The following is a 7,101-nucleotide window of genomic DNA, read 5'->3' on the forward strand; positions in this document are numbered from 1 at the left end:
CCTATGATTGATGACTCTTAGTCTGCCTTCAGTCAGCCCTCACTTGCCCTGCCTTCTTACTTGCAAGCAATCCAGGGGGTGGCATTGCCTTTGAGCTTCCTCCCCCTTAGTCTCCTGAGTGTTGCCCTCATTGAACTCAGCCGGGAAGAGGAGGATAGAGACAACTAGAATGAGTTGGCTCGGACTGTCTTTGGCTCTGGTTCCACCTCCCATTGGGGCTCCCTGCCTTTCTGCCCCAACAGTCCCAATGGGCTCCAGCCACCGTTGGATAGAAGCCTTTCCCATCACCCACTACCTGAGCCTTTCAACTAGAAGTCAGAAGCAGGGCCTTCTGGGGCAATTTGCTGCAGTCGGTTGTCGATGCAACCATCTGCCCCCTCCCATGCCTCTTTATGAGCACTTCCATGCAGAGAAACACAAGGAGACACAATGGCCCAAACTGGCATGCCAGCAGGCACATGGGAACAGGATGGCTCTTAGCGATAATTGCGAAATGGTTTGCCTGCCGCCGCAAAGCATAATGGAAACTGCAGTTTGTAAAGTTTTCTGGGAATTTGTAGCTCGGTCGGGAGAAACCACAGTTCCCAGGATTCTTTGAGGGAAGAAGTCACATGGTTTCAATGGGCTTCTGCTGGGCGGATGGGCGAGATATAAATCTAATTAACAACAACACCACCAACAACAACAGCAATAATAATGTGCTGTAAGCCACATTGCCCAACCAAGGGCAGCATTCAGTTCACCTGCACAAAGCTGCCCTCGAACATTGGTGCATCTCCATATGGATAGTATTCAGGCTGCCGCAGCACCTCCTGCAGACTGCCAGTTGCTGGGGCCCAGCCAGGGAAAGGCTGCTCACGGATACCTTTGGTGAGATTCTGCAAGCCCTTCTGCTTAGTCCCTGGGAGACCGGAAAATAAAAATTAACAAAGAGGATTCATATGAGAAATGACAGGGGAAGTCCAGGGTCAAAACCTTCAGTCTGCAGGACCTGGCTTTTGTCTTGCAGCAGGACTCAGGGACCCTTCCCTTTTGCAGTTCACTCCCTGTGTCAAATTATCAGCAGCAGCTTGTGGTTCCATGTCAGTGGAATCTGCTCTGGGTTTTCGTCTGAACTTTTGAGCGCTGTCCAAGGTGCTGAAGCCTGACCCCAAATTTAGATTCAGCACCCTGGACAGCTCCTTGAAAGTTCAGAGTGAACCCCGGAACAGATTCCACCGCCCCACTGACATGGACCTATCAGCCTCCATTGCAAATTATAGGTTGTAAGCCTCTTGGGGCAGGAACTTCTTCATAAAGCCGGTGTGGGGAACTTTGGGCCCTCCTGATGTTGCTGAACTATAGCTCCCATCAATGCCATCAAGCATGGCCAATGTCCAGGGATGATGGGAGCTGTAGTTCAGCAACATTTGGAGGGCCAAAGGGTCCCCACACCCACAGTAAAGCATCACACACAGTGATGGTGCAAAAATAAAGCCTCATTATACCCCCTCCCACATATGTTAAAGTTCACTAAAGGCCTCTAAGTTAAAATCATAGAGTTGAGAGATGACAGGGACCCAAAGGCTATATAATTCAACCTCAAAATCAACTGGCCGCTAGTTCTTCCCAATAGATTTACATTATATATTTATACACCACCCTCTTGCAAAACATATTGGGTGGTGTACAGCAACATAAAAGCATTTGGCTGCAGACCACAGCGCCTGCCAAGCGAGCAATGGCTCTGGACAAGTCAAGCAAGTGAGCCAAGCCATGTGTGTAGGTGACAGGCAACACTATGCCTGCTTGCTCCTCTCAGATAAATGAGCCAACATGATCTGAGGGGAAATTCCTTCCTGTCCTCAAACACGGCCATCTGTTAGCTCTTGAACATGAGCAAAACCATCCATCTCACAAGCCTTTCCCTTGAAATCAAGGCAGAATAATTCTGTGGAACTCAATTATCTTCCTCCTGATGTTCCATTCCCAATGGACAGGGTCCCCCTCCCCTCTCAAGAACCTGGGCACCCTAGGTCCTACCTGCAGGGTACATGTTCATGGCTGTGGGACTGAGTGGAGACTCAGGAGTGAGTTATAGTGCCTTGCTGATTAACATGGCACAAGGCATCCCTTGGGTCACAAAATACTGGCTGCTTGTATGCCTGCACATTATGACATCGTAAGGCAATTCAAGCCAGTGCCTGGAAACTGGCAGTAACAAGGTTATTGCTGCCTACGCTACTAGAGCTCCTGGAGTGGGGGCACTGTGGCTTTTTGTGCCTTGGGACACATCCTTAGTGACCAGAGTCAATGGCTCCCTTCATGTATGGTTGGCACATGGGCATCATCACTGGCACTGCATGATTGGTGGGCCTTGGTGGATTGTCCATGGAAGTTTGGTGTGTGTGTGTGTGTGTGTGTGTGTGTGTGTGTGTGTATTTTGTGCCATTTAGGATTTTCTGTGGTGTTTCCACCTCCCAAGCTGAGCATGTGTAAGATACGGCTGCTGTTCTGCCAGTGTAACCCCCCCCCCGAAGCATTGGAGTAGAGCAGGAAGGGCTAGCCTGTAGCCTTCCAGATGGTGCTGGACCACAAGACCGAACAACCCCAACCATTGGCCATGCTGCCTTGGGCTGATGGGAGTTGGAGTCCAACAACATCTGGAGACCCAAAGCTTCCCCATCTCTGGAGCATAGGTCTGTAAACACACTAGTTGCCAGATCAAAGCTTTTCCATTAGCCACAGCTGGAGGGAACACAGGTTGATCTGCTGTGAAATCTCTCTCAAGCTGAATTTTTATAAAAAAATGCATTCAAGCTGCTCCCACCAGATTTTACAGGGGAAAGGGGCAGGGTTTGTCTAGCGTTGTGTGGCCCTAGTTTCAGAAGAGAGAAAAATGGAGACATGCTGAAACCACTGTGTTTCTACCCTAGGAGTGCTCTGTTCAGTTAAGAGTTGAAAGAGATGTTGATGTTGCTTTCAGTTGAGTACCCTTTGCTTCTGTCAGCCATGGAGCATATTTTTGAAGAAAGCCAGGTAGTATTGTACACACCTGCTGGCTTTCAAAACCACTATTTACCATTTTTTTACAACCTCTGTTGCAGGTGCCCATCAAGAATTTCAAGTCCCATGGCCTTTTTTTGTTAGTTCCATTAATTAATTGCAGGGGGAATTTTTTATTCTGTGCATTCAGCATGGATTTAGCTGAATCCAAGATGCTTTGCTACCGGAAGCTGAGCCCATCTGGTTCATGCACTCTGCTAGGGCCAATACCTTTTTAAAAAACAGTCTTGACTGTTTGAGATCCTGAAGAGCCACTGCCAGACCAGCCTTCCTTACCTTGGTACCTTCCAGATGTTTTGGACAGCCCCAGTCCAAAACATCTGGTGAGCACCTGGTTGGGAAAGACAGGAATAATTATACTGGACTAGATGCAGCAATAGTTTGATTTGTTATGGGACAGGTTCATCTGTTTAAAGCAGGCCCTCCAGATGTTGCTGAACTACAACTCTCATCATCCCTGGCCATTGGCCATACTTGTTAGGACTGATGGGAGTTGTAGTCCAGCAATACCAGGAGGGCAGTACATCACCCTGATTCAAAGCAATAGACTCTGAAATCATAATCCCATAATTACAGGTGCCCATCATTGGAACTGGTGCCTCAACTTTCTTCCATGATGGAACTCAGGGCAGCATACAGAGGATTCCTAAGGAAGGTCTAACCAGGCCCAGATGTCCTCAGTTTCAGTAAGGTTGCTGCCTCCATCATACCAAGTTCTGGATGCCACATTTTAAGGAGAATATAGGCAAATTGGAATGTACTCAAAGCAGGCAGCTGGTAGTCAGAGATATCAGAAACAAGCCCATGAAGAAAGTTTCAGGGAAATAAGACCACATTCACACCACACATTTATTCCACTTTAAACAGTCATGGCTTCCCCCAAAGACTCCTGGGAAGTGTGGTATGTGAAGGGTGCTGAGAGTTGCTAAGAGACCCCTATTCCCCTCACAGAGCTGCAACTCCCAGAGTTCTCTGGGAAGTAGGACTGACTGTTAAACCACTCTGAAAACTGCAGCTCGGTGAGGGTAATAACAATCTCCTAACTCTCAGCACCCTTCACAAACTACACTTCCCAGGACTAGTTGGGGGAAGCCATGACTGTTTAAAGTGGAATAAATGTAGGGTGCAAATATGGTCTGAGTATGTTCCGCCTGGAGAAGACAGGATGGGGTTGAGGGAAGGAGACATGATAGCACCATTCAAATACCAGAAAAGCTGTCACACAGAAGAGGGCAAAAATTAAGGAGGACTAATGTGTTTTAAATTACAGAAGGGTATATTTCAGTTGAACATTAAGAGTAACCTCCTAACAGTAAAAGCAGTTCAACAATGGAACCAGCTATGTTGGGGAGTGGGGACAGCAGGGCCTCTCTCTCGCTGGAGTTCTTCAAGCAGAGGCTGGACTAGGTGGCCTGCAAGGTCCCTTCCAATTCTAGATCGCAGGAGGCCAAAAAATTATTTGTGTTCATTGGCCCCAATTATGAAGCCACTGCCTTCCCCCAATACAATTACAGCTGTTCCACATCAAACTTCCAATTTCCCCCCTCCCCCAAATGTGAGGTGGACATTTCAGAGAGTAAGACACAGTGAACACAGCCAGTTCTTGAAAATTCCTTTAGTAGATGGTGCATGGAGGCCTTTCCAGGACTTCATAGTAGAGATAGCCACAATTATTGCAAAGTAACCACCTCATTTCACCACAGCTCTTACTTGCTCAAATGTGTGCTGGTTTGATGTCAGTACCCATTTCCAGTTCTACTACATGGGTTATGCTCCTGGTTACCCGAAAGAAAGGACTCATTTTTGTAATGTTTGGACAACTGTTGAGAAGGATGCAGCTGCAAAAAAAAAAGGTTGTGTAGGGTAGTTTTAAAGAGCAGGGCTGGGGAACCTGTGGCAGAGAAACCAATAGATGCCGGCAGCTTGCTCACCCCATTCACCGGACGATAGACTCCCATTCACATCAGCCTCAACCAGGATAGCCAGTAGGTAGGGATGATGGGAGCTGTAGTCCAGCAACATGTGGAGGGGCACAGGTTTCCCATCCTAGATTTAGGGTCTTGGGTCAGAATGTGAGACATGAAGGTAAATTTAATTGCATTAGAATGGCCTTGGCCAAAGCACTACCTGCCATCCAGGCTTGCTGTTAGGATGAAGGAAAGTAACAGTATTTAAAAGAAATTTGCACACTTGCAGTGGCACTGTAGAAACAAGAGAATAAACTAGTGATGAGAGTACCTATGGCCATCCAGATGTTCTTCAGCTACAACTCCCATCATCTCTGACCATTGTCCATGCTGGCTGGGGTCGATGGGAGTCCAAAAAACATATTAGAGGGCTACAGGATCCCCATCCTTGCTCTACAGCATAGGCCAAAGGGGTAATGTAAAGTGCAGGGCCAGGGGGCCATCCTTTCCCCTATAATCTTGTGCTGTGTGTCTCCAATGACTGACCAATACTGAACAACCCAGGGACTCTTCTGGAGCAGCTCAAGTACCTCTAACAGTATGATTGCAGGTAGCAGCCCTGAGGGGTCTTTGTCCCAGCAGCCCTCCATGCAATCTGAAACCTGCTTTTCACCTTGCACCTTCTAATCAAGGCAGCCAGCTGTAGAGTGGACAGGCAAAAAAGAGGCCAGGGCTCTCACATCTTTAATAATTGCACAGGAGGGGGAATTTCAAGAAATTCTCAGGGGTGGGACAAGCTACACCTGCTGAAATGTCCTCTTCTACACAACTACTCAAGTGTGCAAGAAGCCTATTCTTTTTCCCTACCTGGCTACTTTAGCCCAATGTCTCCTGAATTCCATTTTAAGATTACTGCAAAGTCCAGACTTTGGGCCATTTTCATCTTGGCAGGCTTTTTATTGTCCCCCACTGTTTAAACACCCCATCCCCCGCATTAACATCCAGCAAGAAGAGTTCTAGGGAACTTGAAAGCTTGCTCACTACTTTGTATGTCGTTTTAGATGGGCCTAATAAAAAAGGACCTACTGTTTGCTACTGATTCCTCAAGAATGCTTTACACAGCCTCCTTTCCCTTACCCACCACCCATTTCCCATCTGGGCACTGATCTGGATTATCTTCCTCATTGCTCCGTAGTTGTGAAGCTAAATTATCCTGTATTAATTTGAAACCAATTATCTTTTCTAAGCTGAGTTGAGAGCACTTTGCCCTAAAGGTGGCATATAAGTACTACAGAATAAATACTTTACAAAGGATAGCCCTCCATTTGAAGAGATGTTAGAGGCCAATCCTCTCTTTCAGGGTGTATTCGATATGAAGGGCTGCTTGCTCCAAGTCCAGTTGAAACATAAAGAACCCTAAGAAGGGAGAACAGGAGGGGCCTTAAAGTTGCCCATCAACAGTTTGCACCTGAACAGCCGACGGAGCAGGCAAACAGGACCCCTGGTCACAAGTCTTCCCCAGCAGGGTGAGAGGCACTGCATTTATAGTTACATTATAATACTTATTTCTGTATTGGCACTTATACAAATTAGTATATGCATATTTTACACAAATTGTATCCTCCTTTGCCTTCTTTTCTGGCAATGTGTAAGTGGCTACCCTACTCAGCTGCGTTAGAAGAACAGAGGCTTTAGCCTTATTTTGCAAATTGTTGTATGTGCTGTCTTGAGGAAGACCCCCTATCCAGTTCCTGTGCAACCTGATAGAGAGGAGGAGGAGGAGTAGTAATAATAATAATAATAATAATAATAATAATAATAATAGCTTTATTGAGAAACCAACCCACAGAAATAGATCCTGAGATGCTGCCAGAGACACTCACCCTTACTGAGACAGACAAACAGCAACCCTGAGAAACAGCAAGGCAGGTGCCCTGGCTGCAGGCTGTGGAGGCGGAGTCAATGTTGGGTGGAGTTGGAGGCAGAGGCGGTAGAAATGTACTGACTCCGACTTCAAAATAAATTTTGATTGACAAATTTTTTAAAATATAAATTCACAATGTCAAAGAAGCTTCCCATGAAGTCAGCTGTAGTTGAACATTTCACCATAACTCAAGATGGAAAACATTTTGGGTGTCAGTGTATGACA

The sequence above is a fragment of the Rhineura floridana genome, unplaced genomic scaffold (genome assembly GCF_030035675.1).
Source record: "Rhineura floridana isolate rRhiFlo1 unplaced genomic scaffold, rRhiFlo1.hap2 scaffold_32, whole genome shotgun sequence".
Classification (NCBI taxonomy): domain Eukaryota; kingdom Metazoa; phylum Chordata; class Lepidosauria; order Squamata; family Rhineuridae; genus Rhineura; species Rhineura floridana.